Genomic DNA, 25,170 nt, shown 5'->3' with positions numbered 1-25,170 from the left:
CAACCGAAGATAGAGAAAGAGTGAAACATAGAAACATAGAACCATAGAAAATAGATACAGGTGTAGGCCATTTGCCCCTTCGGGCCAGCACCGCGATTGTATGTGATCATGGGTGATCATCCAAAATCAGAACCCCGTTCCCGCCTTCTCCCAATATCCATTGATTCAGCTAGCCCTACGACTTCTATCTAATTCTCTTGTGAATGCACCTAGTGAATCGGCCTCTAATGCCTTCTGAGACAGAGAATTACACAAATTCACAACTCACTGACTGGATGTTTTTCACCGTTTTTCTCATCTCAGTTCTAAATGCCCTACCCCTTATTGTCAATCTCTGGCCCCTGGTTCTGGACTCCCCCAACATCGGGAACATGTTTCCGGCATTTAGCTTATCTAATCGCTAAATAATTTTATAGGTTTATGGTAGATCCCCTATTAGATCCCCTATAAGATCCAATGTATAGCACCACAGTCATCCCATTCGTTCTTCATACGACAGTCCAACCATCCAGGGAATTAACTTCGTGAACTTATGCTGCACTCTCGCAAGAGCTAGGATGTCCTTACTGAAATTAGAAGACCCAAATTGCACACACAACTACAGGTGTGATCCAACAGTGTGGTAAAACTGTAGAAGGACCTCTTTACTTCTATACTCATATCCTGTCGTTATGAAGGCCAACATGCCATTAGCTTTCTTCACTACCCGCTGTAACTGCATTCTTACCTTTAGTGATTGGTGTACAAGGACCCCCTGGTCTCGTTGCACATCCCCATTTCCTAATCTGAAACCATTCGAATGATAAACTGCCTTCTTGTTCTTGCCACCAAAGTGAATAACCTCACATTTATCTACATTACATTGCATCTGTCGTGCATCTTCCCACTCACTCAACCTATCCAAGTCACCCTTCATCAACGTAGTCTCCTCTTCACAGTTCACACTGCCACACAGCCTCGTGTCATCTGCGAATTTGCTAATGTCACTTTAAATTTCTTCATTTAAATCATTAATAGATATTGTAAATAGCTGCGGTGTCAGCACCGAACCTTGCGGCACTAGATTATTCACTGCCTTCCATTCTGAAAGGGAACCGTAAATTCATAATCTTCGTTTCCTATCTGCCAACAAGTTTTCTATCCATGTCAATATCCGACCACCTATACCGTGTGCTCAATTTTGCCCACTGTGTGAGACCTTATCAAATACACCACGTCCACTGTCCATCTCATCCATTTTACTTGTTACATTCTCAAAAAATTGCATAAGATTTGTCAAGCAGGATTTCCCTTTCTAAAATCCATGCTGACTTAGACCGATCGTTTTACTGCTATTCAAGAGCGCCGCTATTACCTTTCATAATCGACTCCGGCATATTCCCCACCACCGATATGAAACTAACTGCTCCATAATTCCCTGTTTTCTCTCTCCCTACTTTCTTAAAAAGTGGGATAACATTACCAAACATTCAATCCACAGGAACTGATCCAGAATATTTAAAATATTGGAATATGATCAATGCGTCCACGATTTCAAGATCCACCTACATGAGTACCCTGGGGGTTTATTAGCCTTCACTCCCATCAGTTCCACCCAAAACATTTCTGGGCCATTGTGAATTTCGTTCAGTTCCTCTGTCACCGTAGATCCTTTGTCTCCTAGTACAACTGGAAGATTGTTTGTGTATTCCATAGTGAAGACAGCATCAAAGTACCTGTTCAACTCGTTTGCCATTTACTTGTTCCCAATAATACGTTCACCTGTTTTTTCTTCAAGGGACCCACATTTGTCATAACTAATATTTTCCTCTTCATATAATTAAATAAACTTTTACTATCCTCCTTTATATTCTTGGCTAACTTACATTCGTCCATTATTTCTCCCCGTGTTGCCTTTTTAGTTACCCTCTGTTGTGCTCTAAATGTTCCCCAATCCTCTAGCTTACCGCTCATCTTCGCTATGGTTTACTCAGCGGGACAGGCATCATCTCTGGAGAGAAGGAATGGGTGACGTTTCAGTTCGAGAAGAACGGTACAAAGACGTCCAAAGCGTCACCCACTCCTTCTCTCCAGATATGCTGCCCGTCCCGCTGTGTTCCTCCAGCATTTTGTGTCTGTTAGCAAAATAATTCTCTTCGCGACTGCCACGCAGCGAGATCTTTGGCACGGAGGAAATTTGTCGCAGTAAACGGCGAGTCTACGTTGTAAGAAGCGAAATATGAAAGACGAGCCACGCAAATAGCAGATGCAAGGAATGGCAGTTAATAATGTAAAGCATGCACAACGTACAGGATCAAGAGTGGGTTAGGCACCATCTCTGGTGTACACTGATAGGTACAGAGTGGGGGAGTAATTCAGCGCATCGGGCTGCATACCTGCAGAACACGGATCGGAACAAAGTGTGTTGTTGTACTGCATTTCGTGTACTGCATTTCGTTGTACCCATACTTGTATTTGTGCAATGACATTAAAGTTGAATTGAATTGAATTGAATTGTTATTCAGCGGGTCAAGCAACATCTCTGGAGAACACGGATGGATGCACAGTGCTGGGGTAACAGTGGGTCAAGCAGTATCTCTGGAAACACGGATAGGTACAAAGTGCTGGAGTATCTCTGCGGGTTAGGCTACATATCTAGAGGACATGGATAGGTACAGAGTGCTTGAGTAACTCAGCGCGTCAGCAACTGATCGGGTCCCTTCTTCAGATTGGTTGTGGTGGTTGGGGAAACCTATAAAAAGGAACGACAGGGAAAAGCCTGGCAAATTATAGGTTGATAAATTTGAGGAGATGGGTCAACACGGTGGCGCAGCGGTAGTGTTGCTGCCAGAGACACGTATTTGATCCGGCCCACAAATACTGTCTGCATGGAATTTGTGCATTCTGCCATAAAACTGCATGGGTGCTCCGGTTGCATTTCACACTCCAAAAACGTACATGTATGTTCATTGATTTTGTATCAATATAAATTGTACCTAATCTGTGTAGGATATTGTTACGGTGCGGAGATCAATGGGCGGCATGGGTGTGCAGAAGAGCTTGTTTCCGCGCTGTATCTCAGAACAGAACAAATCTAAAATTCGCAGATGTCAAAAGACAAACGTTTTGAGATATGTCAAAGGATGTGCATTGTGAAACCAGAGGAAGAAATGTCGATGAAAGGGGAGGTGTTTCATAGAATTGGGTGCGAGGACCGGAGGTAGAACACAGAAGTGAGTGGCAGATAGCGGAGTGTGCGGATGTGGATTGGATGACTAAGATTGGAAAAGGCAATCAATCAGGTTGTAAACTAATCAAGCGGATTATGAGGATCTGGCATTCGGTTGGTGTGCCGCCGCACTCTGACAAAGGTGCTGGTCAGAAAGTTCAGTATGTGCATGAAAGGCGATATAAAATGCTTCGCAACCATCAGAACAATAGGCGTTGCCGAACCAAGTGTAAATTCAGTTTAGTTTAGCTTACAGATACAGCGCCCAACGAGTCCCCACCGCCAAGCGATCCCCGTACATTAGCACCATCCATCACATATTAGGGACATTTTTACATATTTACCAAGCCAATAGGCCTACAACCTCTATACGTCTTTGGAGTGAGGGGAGGGGGGGGGGGGGGGGGGGGGGGGGGGGGGGGGCTCCGAAGTTATTCGAGAAACCAACGCACGTTACGAGGAGAACGTACAAACGCCGTGCGGACAGCACCAGTATTCAGGGTCGAATCTGGGTCTCTGGCGCTGAAAGTGCTGAAAGAGCTTGAAAGACAGCAACTCTATCGCTGGGCAACCGTGCCGCCCTGCCTAAATGTTCCTTGAAACGGTCGCCGAGTCAGTTCTAGTACCTTACCAGGAATGCCGATCGCTGCAAGTACAGGATAGTAATTTCTTGCAACGTGGAAAATCGCTGGATATTCCATTTTCTACCCGAAGCAGCGACCAGTCGTACGGAGCGTTCTAAGTAGCGATACGCACCAGATCAACGTGTACTTATACTCCACGCAATGCCCACTGGGCTAATTGATACCCTCCAGAGTCACGTTAGACACAGGCCATTGAACAAACACTTACCAAAATCTAATTTAACTCATTATGCCTGTGTAATATGTTTAGTTCATCGAGGAATATTATATGCAATTAGTTGTAATGTTGTCAGGAGAGGGTTACAACGGAGTAAGTTCAAAGTTCAGTGTTGTGCCATGAAGCTTTTCAAAAATGTGTTTAGATTAGTGTTGGTTAGTTTAGTATATTGTCACGTGTACTGAGGTACAGTGTAAAGGTTTTGTTACGTGGTAACCAGTGAGCAGAAAGACAGCTCATGATTACAATCGATCCATTCACGGTGATAAGGAACTACATAACAAATGAATAACGTTTAGGTCAAGGTAAACCCAACAGTCCGACCAAGGAGGAAAGCTGGGTGATCAAAGTGGTAGATAGTAGTTAAGCACGGCTCTCTGGTTTTGCGTCGGTTCGTTGTTTCTCAGTCACCGGTCAATTGTATCATTAATTGCAGCGCATAGGAATGTGGCAGAAATGTGGCAGAAAGGGTGCATAAATATGCGGTTTGCTGCTGCATATTTCACTGGGGGATGTACGGGCCATCCACGTTCATGAGTCGTGTTCAGCTTTTCCTCCGTTCTCCAAGTGACTCGTGCGTAGAAACATAGATAGAAACGTAGAGATTCGGTGCAGGGATAGGCCATGAGTCCCATCGAGCCAGCACCGCCAGTCAATATGATCATGGCTGATCATCCAACTCAGTAACCCGTACCTGCCATCTCCATACACCCTGGTCCTCTTAGCCACCAGGGCCACACCTAACTCCCTCTTAAGTATAGCCAATGAACTGGCCTCAACTACGTTCTGTGGCAGAGAATCCCAGAGATTCACCACTCTCAGTGTGAAAAATGTTTTCCTCATCTCGGTCCTAAAAGATTTCCCCCTTATCCTTAAACTGTTACCCTTTGTTCTTCCTGCATCTAGCCTGTCCAACCCCTTAAGACTTTTGTCAGTTTCTATAAAATCCCCCCTCAATCTTCTAAATTCTAGCGAGTACAAACCGAGCCTATCCACTTTTTCTTCATATGAAAGTCCTGACATCCCAGGAATCAGTCTGGTGAACCTTCTCTGTACTCCCTCTATGGCAAGAATGTCCTTCCTCAGATTAGGAGACCAAAACTTTACGCAATACTGCAGGTGTGGTCTCACATCTCCGTCCAAAAAGACTTCCCCCTTATCCTTAAACTGTGACCCCTTATTATGGACTTCCACAACATCGGGAACAATCTACCTGCATCTAGCCTGTCCAACCCCTTAATTGTGCATATTAACGGCTTATTAATGAATGTATTTTGCTCTGTCACTTTACTGCGCCCTGCCATTAAAATGACATTAGGATGATCACTGCAAATATTGATAAGGTAGTGACGCTGAGAGGCTCGACACAATACAGTTAATCTCAGGCAATAAAGGCAATTTACATGTAACAATTTGGCTGGTAAATTCTGCAGGAAATAAGGATATGGCATAGCCAGCGGGGTGGATGGCATACAGCAACGGGCTCAGCAATGAACCCTGAGGCACATCATTAGTCACAGGCCAGCAGCCCGATAAGCAACCCTATATACAGATATTTGGATATCCAGGCACTTGGATATGTCAGGGCTGTTTAGGAACAGTCGTCATGGATTTATACGTGGATGGTCGTGACTCACAAGTCTGATTGAGATTCCTCCAGACGTGACCAAGAAGTGGTTGAGAAGTGACCAGTCGATCTTGTATATATGCATTTCAGTGGAGCATTCGACAAGGTTCCGCATGGTAGGTTAGATCGCATGCAAAGAGACACAGTTGAATGTATAGCAAATTGGTTTCACGGAAGGAAGCAAAGGTTGATGGTGAAAAGTTGCTTATCGGGCTGGTGGTCTCTGACTGGTGGTGTGCCTCAGGGTTCGGTGCTGAGCCCGGTACTGTTTGTCATCTACATCAATGATTTGGACAACATACATGGCAAGATTGCTGATGATAAAAAAAAGTTGGTGATTTTGCTGACGGTGCAGACGGTTGTAAAATTGCATCAGTATCTTGATCGATTTGTCAGGTGGGCATAGGAATGGTTGATGGAATTTAATATAGAGAAATGTGAGGTGTTGGATTTTGTGACGGATAACATGGGCACGACCTAAACAGTGAATGCTGGGGCTCTGGGGAGTGTTGTCGAGAAGAGGGATCTAGTAGTGCAGACGCATGGTTCCTTGAAGTTCGAGTCGCAGGTACTGTGGATAAGGTTGTCAAAAAGGCATTTGGCACATTGGGCATCATCACTCAGACTACTTAGTATAAAAGTTGGGAGGTTATTTTGCAGTTGATTTAGAAGATGATGAGATCGCATTATAGTGTAAGATCTGGGCACCATGTTATATGCAAAGATGTTGTGTATCTGGAAAAGGTACAGATAATATTTACGCGGATGTTGCCAGGACAAGAGGGTCTGTTCTATATGGATAGGTTGAGTACGCTGGAACTCTACTACTTGGAGCACCGGAGGATGAGGTGAATTGATAACCAGACGACATAGATTTGGAAAGAGGAAAAGATTCAATAGGAATCTGAGGGGTACCTTTTTCATACGCACGGTAGCACAGCGATAGAGTTACTGCCTACAGCGCTTAACCGCGCAAGAGATTTGGGCTCGATCCCGACTACGTGTGCTGCCTGTACAGAGTTTGTACGTTGTCCCCGTGACCTGCGTGGGTTTTCACCGAGATCATCGGTTTCCTCCCATACCTCAAAGACGTATAGGTTTGCAGGTTAATTGGCTTGGTATAAATGTAACTGTGTCCCTATTGCGTGCAGGGTAGCGTTATTATGCGGGAATCGCGGGTCGGTGCGGATTCGGTGGGCCGAAGAGCCTGTTTCCGCGCTGTATCTCTAAACTAAACTAAACAAAGGGTGGTGGGTGTATGGAACAATCTTCCAGATGAGGTAGTGGAGGCGGGGACCATCCCATCGTTCACGAACCCGTTAGAAAGGTACATGGATTGGACAGGTTTGGAGGGATATGGACCAAATGCAGGGAAGTGGCACTGTTGTAGCTGGGACATGATGGCCGGTGTGGGTATTGGGCCGAGTGGTCTGTGTCCACGCTACTCTCTGACTCTATCATGTTCGGCATTGATGTTATGAACTGAAAGGCCTTTTCCCGTACAACACATTTTTATATTCTATGTACAAGTTCACGAGGCATTGCAAATAAATCAATGCCACAGTGCAGAATACAGATCTATCTATCTATCTATCTATCTATCTATCTATCTATCTATCTATCTATCTATCTATCTATCTATCTATCTATCTATCTATCTATCTATCTATCTATCTATCTATCTATCTATCTATCTATCTATCTATCTATCTGTCTGTCTGTCTGTCTGTCTGTCTGTCTGTCTGTCTGTCTGTCTGTCTGTCTGTCTGTCTGCCTGTCTGCCTGTCTGTCCTTCCAAACTGAAGAAGAGTCACTAGCTGAGGACTTACTCCTCAACGTCTCAGAGTACCTTCATTGGCAGCTCTGATTCGTCTTCTCAGCTTGAAATTGGCCTCGGTAAAGCGCAGGGCAAGTCATCGTTTGTCCGTCGCAGGAATTGCAGTTCGTCCACTGTGTTATTGAGAGAAAGTACGTTTGCCAGAATATGCTCGGGAGTGGTGTGCGTGATCCTATTCGCCGGAGTCGGGTGAATGCTCCAGAGAACGCCACAGTCTTCCTCCGTCTCAAGACCTCGAACGCAACCACAGCCCCGCCGACGAGTATGCCCACATAATCCAGCGAGGGAGAGAGATCAGGAACGATGTTTGGAGGTACCGTATGTCGATGTTCATGAGTACATCTCTCGTCGAATTGTAGGCGTGATACGATCGGTGAACTCAATTCTCGTGTCACCTCCGGCCTGGTCGTCCACTTTGTGCACTTTCTTCTTTCTACACACTTTGGCAAAGTGGTTGCGACTGCCACATGCTCTACACGTCTGTCGGTAGGCTGGACATTGCTGCTTGTCCATTGCATGCTCCTTGCCACCATACATGTACGCTTTCACTTCTTGGTTCTGCTTGCCTTGACTTCTCTTAGGCTTCGCACACTTGCTTTGCTTGTGCGGGTATTGTGTCGTATACCGCCCACGGGAGGCGGATCGGCAGCGTTCATGCGGAGTGCCACCGGTGGCCGTCTGTGTAGGTAGCCGGTCGCCTATCTCCGCGTCCGCACTCGACCCGGCTTGCTGCTGAGCGGCCGTCTGCCCAATCCTTCGGGTAGCCTTGTCATTGTCCGGCTAATTTAATATTCTCCGAATCTTAAATTCTGCTCACTCATCAATCGTATGGCGCTTGATAGTTTCACTAGTCATTAGCTGCTACCTGTGCCAACCGGGAGCTTCAGGTTGTGGCAGAAAATGATTCTTTAGGGCACCACCGCTGCCACCAAGTTCAACGACAAGCTATTTCAGTAATAACATCTACGCATGCCTAGAACCCCGCGCATGCGTGGACTTTATTAAGTCGGTAAAGGCACATTACACATATCATAACATTTCTCCCTGAAAGTTGCAACAGATAAGAAGGGTAAACCAGAAAGCTGATATACGCGTTGGTCGAAGCGTTGTGTATTAATGTCAGGGCGTCACGATGTAGCTTTGTCAGGCCACATTTGGACTGTTGCCTACAGTTCTGATCTGCCGTTTCTGGAAGGATATGGAGGCGCTGGAGTGGGTGCAAACGATATCCCCATGGATAATACCTGGATTAGGACATATTAGCTGAGGTCGGGCAGATGCGGATTGTTTTCTGTGAATATCGGAGGTTGAGGGGAAACTTAAGTCAAAAGAGACAAGCCATAGGTGTTTTATTGTCATATGTTCCAAAACGAAACACAATAATTATTTCTTGCAGCAGAATCACAGATATGTAAACATAGTACTCTGCATACACCATAATAAAGGACAACAATATAATTCAGAATATACAAAAAACAAACAATAATAGTCAAAAGATAAAATAATGCGCCACCATAAAACATATTGAGATATTGGTGGGGAAAAGGATGGAGAAAAGGAAGGAGATATATCAGGTGTTTGTGGACAGAGCTTAAAATGAGAGGGCCAAAGTTAAAGCAGACGTGCAGAGCATGTAATTGACACAAAGGAACAACTCAGATTACACAGAAAGCCATCAGAAAGGCCAAACGTGGGTCTCCCTCAAGCTGGAGGATGAGACGGATGTTCGGCAAATCTGGCGGGGCTTGAATGCAATTATTTTCCACAAGGCGAAATCAGGGGGCAGCTCAAATGTCAGCGAATCGTTACTCACTGGCGTGCGATAGGGAACACACTGATGTGCTGGGTGCATTTCATCAAAACATCAATAATGCCTTAGTTTTGATGAAATGCAGTGAGCAAACGCGATAATCCCGATATTTTCTATCTTTATATCTGCACGGCCAACAACTTCCGTTGTTATTTTGCCTTCAGCTCCCTCTTGTATTTACCTTCGTTTTTATCTATCTTCTGGACTCTAAAGCAGGATAACTGTGCCTCACGGTCACCCCGACTGGCACAGTTATTTACAGCTCAAAAATGGGCCGTTTTCGCGGTTTTTAACAGGTTTGAAAGTGCGCGTTTTCAGCATCAATAACATGTACTGGAAGTGACGTTTGTACCCCAGTTAAATTTTGCGGTCACGTGGGTGAGGATCTATGATCCAGTGACCGTTCGTGAAATCACCCTATATAGGCCGCAGGCCGAAAACGGCCAAAAAACACCACAGACCACCGCAACAGGAGCGACCCTCCAGTGGTCCCATGTCAGGTGGTAGGTCAATACCTCGTCCAGGATGGAAATATATCGCAGTCGGCAATTGAAGCAGTTGAAGCCGATTCGCGGTAAGGGACCGTTTGTTAATTTCAATCTCCCGCCGCCGCCGCCATTTTTCCCCCGACATAGTGGGTACGGTATAGTGAACGGGGAAACTATGGAGGAAATTGAAACCTAGCAGTTGGTGAGCTCAATCTTGTGAATTATATGCATAAATGAGAGCTTTAGAATTATTGGAGGGGGAGGAAGGAACAGTATATACCGATTCAAAACACGCTTTTGGAGTAGTACACACCTTTAGGAAGATCTGGAAAGAGCGAGGAATGTAAACAACTCGAGGGAAAGAATTAGCGCATGAGCAATTGGTAGGACTGGAAGCCTTGCAAAAAAAACAGAACGAATAGCCATAGCACATGTGGCAGCGCATCAAATGGGTAACACCCTAGAGGACAGAGGAAATAGGGCAGTGGATGAGGTTGCAAAAAGAGCAGCCACAGAACAGATGGTAGAAATGAAGTCACTAATACCTTTTAAGGGAACCAAAGGAAAATATACTTATCTTTAGTGAGAAAGAGCAGGCAAACATGAAAGAAATGGGGGCTCAGCGCACTTCAAATGGGAAATGGTGGACACCGGATGGAAAGCAGCTATTGAACAAAGAAATAATGAGGGAGTTATTAGGGAGATTACATGGACAAAGCCATTGGGGAACACAAGCCCTCTGTGACACCCTCCTAAGAACCTACGCTTGCCATGGCCAAACAAGTCATAGGGGGCTGTGTAATATGTCAGCTAATTAACAAGAAAATCATGAGAACAGTCCCAGGAGGAGGACAACCATTAGCAGTTAGGCCCTTCCAAAGAATACAGATAGATTTCACCGAGCTGCCCCGTGTACAAACATGGAAGTACCTGTTAGTGGTAGTGGACCATTTCACCAGATGGGTAGAGGCATTCCCCACGGCAACTGCCACCTCACAGGGGGTAGCCAAGATATTAATAGAACAAATTATACCCATATATGGGATTGTGGAAACAATAGACTCAGATATAGGGACCCATTTTACCTCCAAAACACATGAAATGATATGTGAAGCACTGGGAATAGAATGGAAATTGCATACACCATGGCATCCCCAGAGCCCGGGAAAGGTGGAAAGAACGAATGGCACATTAAAGACCCAGATCACCAAGTTGATAGAGGAAGCGAGACTCACCTGGACTAAGTGCCTCCCGATAGCCCTGTTGAGAATCCTAACGGCACCTCGAAAAGACATAGGGATATCACCATATGAAATGTTATTCCGGCTCCCATACTTAGGGAAGATAGAAGGAGTCCCAAAAATGCAAGGGAACGATGTGTTCCTGAGGAACTATTTACTGGCAGTGTCCCAATCGCTTGCAGAACTAAAAATTAAAGGATTTCTGGCCCAGAGCCCACCCCTGGACTTCCCGATTCACCCAGTCAAGGCTGGAGACAGGGTATTAATAAAAACGTGGAAAGAAGAAAAGCCGCAACCTAAGTGAACTGGACCCTACTTGGTGTTACTGATCACAGAGACAGCAGTACGAACAAAAGAGAAAGGGTGGACACACGCAAGTCGAGTTAAGAGTCCTGTGGAGGCCCCACCAGACAATATCAGCCCGTGGACTTTGCGCAAAGGAGAGGAACCATTGACTTTAATATTTACCAAGAACCCGCGGGAAAAAATAAGATTTCGTGTTGGTGGGTCGTGTGGTGGGTAATTACCCAACTTGTAAGTAATGTAACATGCATAAAAATCACTATACCACAGAATAGAAGGTCCACCACCATCCCATCTGATGTATGTAAAGGAAAATGGTGGTACGGCTATAGAATGTATGTATGCACCCATCCCTGTAAAGATTGGCACGCGGTGTTTACTTCATCAAAATATGGGTGGCATCGGACCACCTATCAAACTGATAGGTGGAAAGTATATCAAAACCAGAACGAGAAATTTCCAGGACGCGTATATGTGAGCATACAGAGTGTTCAAATGCAGGAAAGTGGTAGGTATTGGATATGTGCAGTTAACCATATAACATATAACCATATAACAATTACAGCACGGAAACGGGCCATCTCGGCCCTAAAAGCCCGTGCCGAACAGATTTCTACCCTTAGGCCCACCTGCCTGCACTCATACCATAACCCTCCATTCCCTTCTCATCCATATGCCTATCCAATTTATTTTTAAATGATACCAACGAACATGCCTCCACCACTTCCACTGGAAGCTCATTCCACACCGCTACCACTCTCTGAGTAAAGAAGTTCCCCCTCATGATACCCCTAAACTTCTGTCCCTTCATTCTGAAGTCATGTCCTCTTGTTTGAATCTTCCCTATTCTCAAAGGGAAAAGCTGGTCCACATCAACTCTGTCTATCCCTCTCATCATTTTAAAGACCTCTATTAAGTCTCCCCTAAACCTTCTGCGATCCAGAGAATAAAGACCTAACTTATTCAACCTTTCTCTGTAACTTAGTTGTTGAAACCCAGGCAACATTCTAGTAAATCTCCTCTATACTCTCTCTATTTTGTTGACATCCATCCTACAATTGGGCGACCAAAATTGTACATCATACTCCAGATTTGGTCTCACCAATGCCTTTTACAATTTTAACATGATATCCCAGCTTCTATATTCTATATGCGGTGGGCGGCGCGACTCTGGTCAGCAGCGGCCTCTGCAGTCTGTCCGCGTTTTATTATTTTCTGTCTGTGTTTTTATGTAGTTTTTGTTATTTTTTGTTGGGGGTGTGTGTGGGGGGGGGGGGGGGGGGGGGGGGGGGGGGGGGGGGGGGGGGGGGACTTTTTTAAATCTCTCCCTGCACGGGAGACCCGACCTTTTCTCGTCGGGTTTCCGTTGTCATTGGGGCCGCAACGAGGAGCGGCCTCCAACAGGAAGAGACCGGGGACTCTGGTGCTACGACTCACCGTCGCCGTCGCGGGGCTGGCCGAGTCCGGAGCGGGTGGAGCGGTGGAGAGAGCGCTGCTGCTGCTGCTGCTGCGGCCCGACCGGAGAGTCGGTGGCTTCAACGGCAGGTCTGTGGACGGCGGCACCGGGAGCCCGCGGGTCCCTGGAGGGAGACCGCTTTTCAGGGCTCTCGCAACGGCGACTTCCCCCGCCCGAGTTGCAGGGTCGAAGAGCTCCTGGAGCGGGGCCTACATCACTGCCCCGCGCGGCTTGGAATGGCCGCGGGACTCTGCGAGCGCACGCCGGGGGCTCTAACACCAAGACCCGGTGTGCGACCTCGCACCACCCGGCGTGGCTTAAATGGCCGCGGGACAATCGCCATCGCCAGCCGGGGGCTTTGACTTTGACTCTGACATGGGGGGGGGGGGGGGGGGGAGTGCAGTGGAGAGATAAGTTTATTTGGCCTTCCATCACAGCGATGTGATGGATGTTTATGTAAATTATGTTGTGTCTTGGGTCTATGTGTTTGTAATGTATGGCTGCAGAAACGGCATTTCATTTGGACCTCAAGGGGTCCAAATGACAATTATATGTATCTTGTATCTTGTATATTCAATGCTCTGATTTATAAAGGCTAGCATACCAAAAGCTTTCTTTACCACTCTATCTATATGAGATTCCACCTTTAAGGAACTATGCACGGTTATTCACAGATCCCTGTGTTTAACAGTATTCTTCAATTCCCTCAATTTACCATGTACGTCCTATTTTGATTTGTCCTGCCAAGGTGTAGCACCTCACCTTTATCAGCATTAAACTCCATCTGCCATCATTCAGCCCATTCTTCCAAACGGCCTAAATCACTCTATAGACTTTGGAAATCCTCTTCATACTTACTAATCCAATTTACCACACCTTCATCCAGATCATTGATGTACATGACAAACAACAAAGGATCCAACACAGATGCCTGAGGCACCCCACTAGTCACCTGCCTCCATCCCGACAAACAACCATCCACCATTACCCTCTGGCTTCTCCCATTCAGCCACTGTTGAATCCATCTTGCTACTCCTGCATTTATACCCAACAGTTGAACCTTCTTAACCAACCTTCCATGAGGAACCTTATCAAAGGCCTTACTAAAGTCCATATAGACAACATCCATTGCTTTACCCTCGTCAATTTCCCTAGTAACCTCTTTCAAAAATTCAAGAAGGTTAGTCGAACATGACCTTCCAGGCACAAATCCATGCTGACTGTTCCTAATCAGACCCTGTTTATCCAGATGCTTATATATATTATCTCTAAGTATCTTTTCCATTAATTTACCCATCACTGAAGTCAAACTAACAAGTCTATAATTGCTAGGTTTTACTCTTAGAACCCTTTTTAAACAATGGAACAACATGCGCAGTACGCCAATCCTCGGGGACTATTCCCGTTTCTAATGACATTTGAAATATTTATGTCATAGCCCCAGCTATTTCTAGTCAGTACTTCTTTTACTTTGAAACTCATAGTATCCATAGCTACTCTACTAGTTTCCCTTACCTCACATAATTCAATATCCTTCTCCTTGGTGAATACCGAAGAAAATAAATTGTTCAATATCTCCCCCATCTCTTTTGGCTCTGCAGATAGCTGTCCACTCTGTCTCTCCAATGGACCAATTTTATCCCTCGTTATCCTTTTGGTATTAATATAGCTGTAGAAACCCTTTGGATTTACTTTCACCTTACTTGCCAAAGCAACCCCATGTCTTCTTTTTGCTTTTCTAATTTCTTTCTTAAGATTCTTTTTACATTCCTTAGACTCCTCAAGCACCTCATTTACTTCATGCTGCCTATAATTATTGTAGATCTCCCTCTTTTTCCGAACAAGATGTCCAATTTCCGTTGAAAACCAGGGCTCTTTCCAATGTTTACTGTTTCCTTTCAACCGAACAGGGACATAAAGATTCTGTACTCTTAAAATGTCCCGTTTAAATGTCTTCCATTTCTCTTCAACATCCTTCCCATAAAACAAAATGTCCCAGTTCACACCTTTTAAATCCTTTCGCATCTCATCAAAGTTAGCCTTTCTCCAATCAAAAATCTCAACCCTAGGTCCCGTTCTGACCCTCTCCATAATTATATTGAAACTAATGGTATTGTGATCACTGGGCCCGAGGTGCTCCCCAACGCATACCTACGCCACCTGCCGCGTCTCATTTCCTAACAGGAGGTCCAGCACCGCCCCTTCTCTAGTAGGTATCTCTATGTATTGCTGCAAAAAACTATCCTGCACACATTTTACAAACTCCAAACCATCCAGCCCATTTACAGAATGTGTTTCCCAGTCTATGTGTGGAAAGTTGAAATCTCCCACAATCACTACCTTGTGTTTACTACTAATATCTGCTATCTCCTTACATATTTGCTCTTCCAATTCTCGATCCCCATTTGACGGTCTATAATAAACCCCTATAAGTGTTGCTACACCTCCCACTTCTCAGTTCCACCCAAATAGCCTCCCTAGACGAGCCCTCCAATCTATCCTGCCAAAGCACTGCTGTAATATCTTCCCTGACTAGCAATGCAACACCTCCACCTCTGGCCCCTCCAATTCTATCACACCTGAAGCAACAAAATCCTGGAATATTTAGTTTCCAATCACAGCCCTCCTGCAACCATGTTTTACTGATCGCCACAACAACATACTTCCAGGTGTCTATCCAGGCTCTAAGTTCATCCACCTTTCTTACAATGCTCCTAGCATTAAAATATGCACATTTAAGAAACCTACACCTACTCGACAATTAGGAAAGATAGACAGGAAAGAAAGGGAGGAGGGGTGGCCCTTTTAATAAGGGAGGGAATAACGGCAATAGAGAGGAAGGATATTGCGTTGAAGGATCAGGATAGTGAAACAGCTTGGGTACAGATAGAGAATAATAAGGGGAAAAAACACTAGTGGGTGTAATTTATAGACCTCCAAATAGCTGTGACGCTGTTAGTCAGAACATAAATCTGCAAATAGTTGACGCATGTAAAAAGGGAACTGCTGTAATCATGGGGGACTTCAATTTTCATATTAATTGGGCAAACCAAACTGGGCAGGGTAGACTAGAGGAAGAGTTTATAGAATGTATTAGAGACGGGTTCCTAGAACAGTATGTCACAGAACCGACAAGGGGGGAGGCAATCTTGGATCTGGTCCTGTGTAATGAAGCAGGATTAATTAAAAATGTTATAGTTAGGGACTCGTTGGGAACAAGTGACCACAATATGGTCGAATTCCATATTCAAATAGAAGGGGAGCAGGTGGAAACTCAGGCTAGGGTGCTTAGTCTAAATAAGGGGGATTATGAAGGTATGAGGACTGAGCTGATCAAAGTTGACTGGGATAGCAGACTCAAGAATAAGACGGTACATGAGCAGTGGTGTACGTTTAAGGGTATACTGTATAACCTTCAAGAAAAATTTATTCCTATGAAGAAAAAAAAAAAAAGGGGTAAGGGTAAGAACAGTCAGCCATGGCTCAGTAAAACTATAAAGGATAGTATTCGGCTGAAGGCAAGGGCATATAAGGTAGCCAGAGATAGTGGGAGGGTAGAGGATTGGGAAGCATTTAAAGGTCAGCAAAAAATAACTAAGAGATTAATTAAGACGGGGAAAATAGACTATGAAAGGAATTTAGCGAACAACATAAAAACTAATAGTAAGAGTTTTTATAGCTATATAAAAAGAAAAAGGGTGGCTAAGGTGAACGTTGGTCCATTGGAGGGTGAGACTGGAGAGTTGTTGGTGGGGAACATGGAAATGGCAAAGGCATTAAACGAGTATTTTGTATCAGTCTTCACCATAGAAGACACAAAAAATATTCCAACGCTGGATAAACAGGGGGCGGTAGGAATGGAGGAGCTAAATACTATTAAGATCACCAAGGAGGTGGTATTAGGGAAATTAATGAGACTGAAGGAGGATAAATCCCCTGGGCCTGATGGATTACATCCAAGGGTCTTGAGGGAGATAGCGGTGGGGATTGTGGATGCATTGGTGATAATTTTCCAAAACTCCCTGGAGGCAGGAACGGTCCCAGTGGATTGGAAAATGGCCAATGTAACACCTATATTTAAAAAAGGAAGTAAACAGAAGGCGGGTAACTATAGACCGGTTAGTCTAACATCGGTGGTGGGTAAAATGTTAGAGACAATTATTAAAGAAACACTTACGGGGCACTTGGATAAACATGACTTCATCGGACAGAACCAGCATGGTTTTGTGAAGGGGAAGTCCTGTTTAACGAATCTGCTCGAATTCTTTGAGGAAGTAACAACCCGGGTGGATAAAGGGGAACCGGTGGATGTGGTATACTTGGACTTCCAAAAGGCTTTTGACAAGGTGCCACATAAGAGACTATTGCTAAAAATAAAAAATTATGGGATTGGGGGTAATATATTAGCATGGGTAGAGGATTGGCTAACAAATAGGAAGCAGAGAGTGGGGATAAATTGTTCATACTCGGGATGGCAACCGGTAACTAGCGGGGTTTCGCAAGGGTCGGTGCTGGGACCCCAGTTGTTCACAATTTATATGAATGATTTGGAGGAGGGAACCAAGTGTAATATATCAAAATTTGCGGACGATACAAAAATGGGAGGAAAAGTAGGGGATGAGGAGGATAGGAAGAGTCTGCAAAAGGATATAGATAAGCTAGGTGAGTGGGCAACAACTTGGCAGATTAAATTTAATACTAATAAATGTGAAGTCATTCACTTTGGGAAAAAAATGATAGGGCAAGTTATTTTCTAAATGAGGAGGAGCTGCGTTGTAATGCAACGCAAAGGGATCTAGGGGTATTAGTACATGAATCACTGAAAGTTAGTATGCAGGTGCAGCAAGCAATCAGGAAGGCCAATGGAGTTTTGGCCTTTATTGCTAGGGGGATTGAGTATAAAAACACGGAGGTCTTGCTGCAGCTGTACACAGTATTAGTGAGACCACATTTGGAATACTGTGTACAGTTCTGGGGTCCATACTTAAGAAAGGATGTACTAGCCCTGGAGGCAGTGCAGCGAAGGTTTACAAGATTAATTCCTGCAATGAGGGGATTGACATATGAGGAAAGGTTAAGTAGGCTGGAACTCTACTCTTTGGAGTTTAGAAGAATGAGAGGCGTTCTCATTGAAACATATAAGATCGTGAGGGGCCTTGATCGGGTGGATGCACCGAGGATGTTCCCAATGATCGGGGAAACTAGAACTAGGGGACATAGTTGCAGAATAAGGGGGGGGGGGGGCTCTTTTAAAACTGAGATGAGGAAGAACTTCTTCACCCAGAGGGTGGTTAATTTATGGAATTCACTGCCCCAGGGAGCAGTGGAAGCAGAAACTTTAAATATATTTAAGACTAAAATAGATGTTTTTTTAGCTGCCAAGGGGATAAGGGGCTACGGGGAGAGGGCAGGGATATGGACCTAGGTATGGTTAGTATAGTAAGACCTGAGTGATCTCCTGGACAAGTGTCGATCGCCTGGATTGGGGTCGGAGAGGAATTTCCCGTTTTTTTTTTCCCGAATTGGACCTGGGTTTTTATCCGTTTTTTTGCCTCCCCCAGGAGATCACGAGGTTCTTGGGGTGGAGAGGGGTGATAGCGGTATAAAGGGGAGGGTAGTGTCTTGTGTTCTGTGTCTTGTGTCTACTGTTTGTGGGTAAGTGTGTCTGTTTAGTGTTCAGCCATGAGCGAATGGCGGTGCGGGCTCGACGGACCTGGTGGTCTACTCTCGCACCTAATTTCTATGTTTCTATGTTTCTAAATCCCCCGCCTCTTATTCTCTTGTTTATTTCCTTTTTTTTTCTTTCTCCTCTTGTGCCCGAGTGCTTCCCTTTTCTGCTTCCTGCCTCCCATTCTGTCTACTAGTTTTCTCTATTTGAGTCCCTCGCCCCAACCATTCTAGTTTAAAGTCTCCCCAGTAGCCTTTCCCCGCCAGGATATTGGTCCCCCTCGGTTTCAAATGCAACCCATCCTTTCTGTACAGGTCCCACCTTCCCCAAAAGAAGTCCCAATGATCGAAAAACTTGAATTCCTGCCCTCTGCACCAGTCTTTCAGCCACGCATTTATCCTCCACCTTGCTCCATTCCTACTCTCACTGTCGCGTGGCACAGGCATTAATCCTGAGATTGTTACCTTTTTGGTCCTTTTTCTTAACTCTCCTCTCAACTCCCTAAATCCTCCCTTCAGGACCTCTTCCCTTTTTTTTTACCTATGTCTTTGGTACCTATATGTACCACGACCTCAGGCTCATCTCCCTCTGATTTCAGGATATCTTGGACGCGTTGAGACACGTTCGAGACCTTGGCACCTGGGAGGCAGACCACCACCCTGGTCTCCCGACTGCGTCCACAGAATCGCCTATCCGACCCCCTAACAATAGAGCCCCAAATTATTATTGCCCTCTTCGTTTTGTACCTACCTTTCGGAGCAACTGGGCCGGTCTCTGTGCTGGAGGCTCGTCCGCTCTCGCTACCCCCGGGCAGGCTGTCACCCCCATCCGTACTCAAACAGGAGTACTTATTTGCAAGTTGTACCGACATTGGAGTACTCACTCGTTCCTGCCTCTGCCCGTTGCCCTTCCTTAGCGTGACCCACATGTCTCTCTCCCGTGGTTTTGGAATGACCACCTCCCTATAACTCCCCTCTATGACCTCCTCACTCTCCCTGAGTAGACAGAGGTCATCGAGCTGCTGCTCCAGGATCCTAATACGGTCCCTTAGGAGCCCCATCTCGCTGCACCTGGTGCAGATGTGGACGTGTGGAGGGCCATCCGACACCATCCGACACCATGACCTCCCACATCTGACATCCAGAAAAGTACACTGCTCTGGCTGTCATTCTCCCGCCTTACCCTGGATCAGATAAACCGGGGAAGCACGCATGTCTGAAGTTTGCGATAGAAGTGAAGCGAGATGGGGAGATGGTAAGATACGAGGATAGGGGAGAGATGTTCAAGATAGATGACAGTCAGAATAGGGATCCCGGGGCAACACCAGCACCACTAGTAGTCAGCAATGTCACCCGGGAAAATAAGTCTAAGGATCTGAAGATAGTAGCAGGAGAAATAGGATTAAGGCAGTTATATGAGAAGGGAATACCGACAGGGGTAAAGGAGCCAACACCTGGCTTACCTGGATGATGTACACGGCCAGAAGTATGCAACGAACCAATTGTTACGTCTGCGCCGGAGCTAGGCCTCAGCTGGTCCCAGTACCATTTCCCCTGAATTGGGATAGAACACCTAGGGCTATGACATGTATACTACAGCTTTTCACGAATCCCCTCTTACCAAAGAATGTGATATGCCAGAGTTATCATTACCTATTTCCGACCAGCAACAACAATACGAAGGGCCGAAGGGAAGACCCTCGACCTCCTCCATTTACCATTCCTCTTGGGGAGGAGGGGTTTGAGTGCTATACAAGAAATAACCCAGAGGGACAGGGCATGGGGAAGGTGCTCAACTGCAATCGGCAGTTGACATAACATAACGGCTGAGGAACAGGGGCCACTGTTCAATAGCTCCTGGCTGAAAAAGCAGATAGTCAGTAGAGCCGATGTCTGGTGGTGGTGCGGGGAGAATACCCTGTGGTCCCGGTTACCGAGGTCATGGACGGGAACCTGTACCCTCATTCAACTGATGATGCCCTTCACCATAGCGGTAGAACAAGCTGTAGAACTCAAGGAAGGAAACAGATGACAAAAGATAAATGTGAAAGGATCATTCGACACACACATCTATAGATGCGATAGGTGTGCCAAGAGGAGTTCCCGATGAATTTAATGCCAGAAATCAGATAGCTGCGGGCTTTGAGTCCATACTCTTCTGGTGGTCTATAATTAATAAACTTGTGAACTAGATCAACTACTTATACTACAATCAAGAACGCTTTATAAATTACACTCGAGATGCAGTTGAAGGATTAGCGGAACAACTGACAGGTACCAGCCAAATGGCCTGGCAAAATCGAATGGCCTTGGACATGCTACTGGCTGAGAAGGGAGGTGTGTGTGTAATGTTTGGCGAATAATGTTGCACATTCATCCCCAACAATACTGCTCCGGGTGGGTCAGTGTCAAGAGCCCTAGCAGGTCTGACCTCTCTGTCTATCAAATTGGCTGAGAACTCTGAAGTAGACACCTCCTGGACTGGGTTTCTAGAATCCTGGTTTGGGAAATGCAAGCACATCTTTACCTCAGCCCTAACATCAGTGATAGTCATGGTGGGGTTACTGTGTTTGTTCGGATGTTGTATCATTCCCTGCGTACGGGGATTGGCTCAGCGATTGATAGAAACAGCCTTGACAAAGAACAGCGCCGCCACCATAATGGCCTTCAGAACACAATATGACCAACGAGAGGGGGGCAGGGAGGTGAAGAATCTGCTGCTAGCATTAGAAAAGGAGGATATAGTATAAATCAAGGTTGCGTAGCAAAAAGAAAAGGGTGGATTGTGAGGAAAGAGTTAATAGACATGGTTGATTTAGAGTAGGGATAGAAAAATATAACATGGAAAGAAATAAGGTGTCAGCAGAAGCCAGACTGCTAGTAGAATAGAAAGTAACGATATACAGAACAGAGAGAAATTCTAGATAAAAAGTAGTAAATAAAAAGACTTCAGCAGGGGTTTTAAGAGGTAAGGCAGAGTTGAGAAGGGCGAGGGGTTAAAAACAACTACGCATGCCTAATGAACTTACATGAATATGTACACACACCTACCATGACAAGATGCCTAATTTAAATGCACATGCGATGCATGATAGGGGAGGTGTCTTTGACGTTGGGTGGGCATTCCAGGATGTTCTCGTGGGAATCTGGGCTTTATATTATGATTGGAAGAAGCTCAACGGGGAGGGATGAGGGTGTGACAATAGCAAAATGAAATGAATAAAGATAGAAGACATCCCGATCCTCGGTGCCTCTAGGGGACAGCAGAGGAGAGGCACCTATTCTGCAGAATATGATCTTAATTAAAAAAACTTCTTTGGCTGACTTTGTCTCTAAAGCGTTTGTGATTTTGAATCTCACATGGACTTTCTAACCAACAGACAGTCTGTTAGGTTAGACAAGCACACCTCTTCAACCCTCACCCTGAACACCGGCGTTCCACAGGGCTGTGTGCTGAGCTCCCTCCTCTACACCCTCTTCAACTACAACTGCACACCTGTACATGGTACTAACACCATCATCAAGTATGCAAATGTTACAACGGTGATTGGCCTCATCAGCAACAACGATGAGTCGGCCTATAGGGAGGATGTCCAGCTCCTAGCTGCATGGTGCGCTGACAACAACCTGGCCATTAATTCCAAGAAGACCAAGGAGGACATTGTAGACTTCAGGAAGTCTAGGGACGGCACGCACACCCCCATCGACTTCAACGGGACAGAGATGGAACGTGTTTCCAGCTTCAGGTTCCTGGGGGTCAACATCTCTGATGACCTCTCTTGGACCCATAATACCTCAACTATGGTCAAGAAGGCTCACCATCGTCTGTTCTTCCTGAGGAGACTGAAGAAGGTCCATTTCACCTCAGATCCTGGTGAACTTCTACCGCTGCACCATCGAGAGCATCCTTACCAACTGTATCACAGTATGGTATGGCAACTGCTCTGTCTCCGACCGGAAAGCACTGCAGAGGGTGGTGAAAATTGCCCAACGCTTCTCCAGTTCCTCGCTCCCCTGCATTGAGTCTGTCCAAAGCAAACGTTTTCTGCGGAGGGCGCTCAGGATCGCCAAGGACTGCTCTCATCCCAACCATGGACTGTTTACCTTCCTACCATCCGGGAGGCGCTACAGATCTCTCCGTTGCCGGTCCAGCAGGTCCAGGAACTGCTTCTTCCCTGCGGCTGTCACACAACTCAACAATGTACCTCGGTGACTGCCAATCACCCCCCCCCCCCCCACGGACACTCCTCCCACAGGAAAAACACTATGACTGCATGCAAGTAAATAGATTTATTTATTGAAATCATATTCTATGTCGCTCTTTCAGGGAGATGCTAACTGCATTTCGTTGTATCTGTACTCTACACTGACAATGACAATTAAAGTTGAATCTGAATCTGATCTGAATCTGAGTGAACAACAATGGCAGGTATTTCCGGAAATAATACAGAAGGTGCAGGATCCATTCATTCCAAAGTGGTATAAAGAATCTGAGAGGAGTAAAGAGGCGACCGTGGCTGACAAAGGAAGTCAAGGACAGTATAAAAAATAAAAGCGAAGTATAACATAGCAAAGATGTGCGGGAAGCCGGAGGATTGTGGAACATTTAAAGAGCAACAGAAAATAACTAAAAAGGCAACATGGGGAGCAATGATGAGGTACAAAGGTAAGCTAGCCAAGAATATAAAGGAGGATAGTAAAAGCTTCTTCGGGTATGTGAAGAGGAACTATTTAGTTAAGACAAATGTGGGTCCCTTGATGACAGAAACATGTGAATTTATTATGGGGAATAAGGAAATGGCAGATGAGTTGAACACGTACTTTGGATATGTCTTTACCAAGGAAAACACAAACAATCTCCCAGATGTACTAGTGGCAAGAGGATCTGGGGTGACAGAGGAACTAAAGGAAATTCACATTAAGCAGGTAATGGTGTCGAGTAGACAGACGGGACTGAAGGCTGATAAATCCCCAGGGCCTAAATCCCAGGGCAATTGAGGAAGTGTCTCATGGATGCATTGGTAATAATTTTCCAATGTTCTATAGATTCAGGATCAGTTCCTGTGGATTGGAGGCAGGGCCGGATTTAGATGAAGCGAGGCCCTAAGCTATTTCACTTCTGAGGCCCCTCCTCCCAATCCCCACCCCCACGACTAGAGGACCATGACTACCCGACAGTGACAGTGTGACACATAGATCCTACTGGATGTTGTCATTAAACGGTTGGTTTTAAAATCCATATTGGATTCAGCGCGGAGCGAGCGATGCTTTACCTGGATCGCCGTTTGAATCTCTGGAGTGTTGGGCCTGCTGCTTCAACATCACGGAGCTGTGGTTTGCGGAGCTCCCAGCCTCAGGCCGCGCTGATTTTTAATATGGCGAAGCTTTGGGAACCCTTTGCTGAGGGCCGCCAGCATGAATCTACACCCAGCTCATCGTGTGGACTTCGGGAGTCTCCAGTAGGATGTGGCCGATTCGGAAGTCCAAGCCACTGAGAATGCTCTCCCGTTCCGACGTTGGATGGTGACCCCAAAATGTCATTGTACCAATGGCCATAAGGGGGGGTCCAAGAGGAGGGGAAAGGGATCATCAATGGGGGTGAGGACTCTTTCCCATGGAAGAACACTGTGAGGCGGAGGCGACGGAAGAAGAGCTCCAACTCGCGGCGGGCGCGGAACTCATCGAGGTGTGGATGGAGGGGGACAAAGGTAAGGTCTCTGCTGAGGACAGACCGTCCAGTATCGGTGGGGGGGAGGTCGGGGGGGGGGGGGGGGGTGGTGAACACACTGCAGGGATGGGGGTTGGGTCCGGAGGAAGGCAGGCAAGTGGACTGAGGCCGAGGCGATGTCTGGTGGAGGGGTGGGGGGTGGTGAGGGGGTAGGGGGTAGGAGGACTGTAGTGTGGGTGGGGAAGAGCTAGGGTCAGATGGTTTGAGGGGAATGGAGAAGACCCAGTGGAACAGCCACTGAGGTTACCAGGGTTGGTGGGGGTGGGGGGTGGGAGTCTGCAGCGTGGAAGCTTCAGGCCGGTGCTGAGTCCAGGATTCAGGTGAGACGACAGCTGCTGCAGGGCGGTGGAGTGTCGAGTGTCAGCGGGCAAAGAGTAGGAGGTTGCGGTGGGCGGATTGTCGGTGGGGCGGCGAGGCTCGACGGGTCCGGTGAGGCAGCGAGGTGAGTAGGCCCCATTAGATCTCAAGGCCCTAAACTTAAGCTTGTCTAGCTTATACGTAAATCCGGCCCTGATTGGAGGGCAGCTAATGTTATCCCACTTTTTAAGAAAGGAAGGAGAGAGAAAACAGGGAAGTATAGACCAGTTAGCCTGACTTCGGTGGTGTGGAAGATGCTGGAGTCAATTATAAAAGATGAAATAGCGGCACATTTAGATAGCAGTAACATGATGGATTTAGGAAGGGGAAATTATGCTTGGTTAATCTTTCGGAATTTTTTGAGGATGTAACTAGGGAAATGGACAAGGGAGAGCCAGTGGATGTAGTGTACCTGGACTTTCAGAAAACCTTTGATAAGATCCCACATAGGAGATTAGTGGGAAAAATAAGAGCACTTCCAGCAACCTGTAATATCTGAATTGTATCTGGTTAGGAAAATGGGAAGTACAACGAGACCTGGGTGTCCTTGTACATCAGTCACAGAAAGTAAGCATGCAGGTGCAGCA

Source organism: Leucoraja erinacea, chromosome 36, assembly GCF_028641065.1.
Source record: "Leucoraja erinacea ecotype New England chromosome 36, Leri_hhj_1, whole genome shotgun sequence".
Classification (NCBI taxonomy): domain Eukaryota; kingdom Metazoa; phylum Chordata; class Chondrichthyes; order Rajiformes; family Rajidae; genus Leucoraja; species Leucoraja erinaceus.
The sequence above is the reverse complement of the archived record's forward strand: the minus strand, read 5'-3'. Positions refer to the sequence as shown.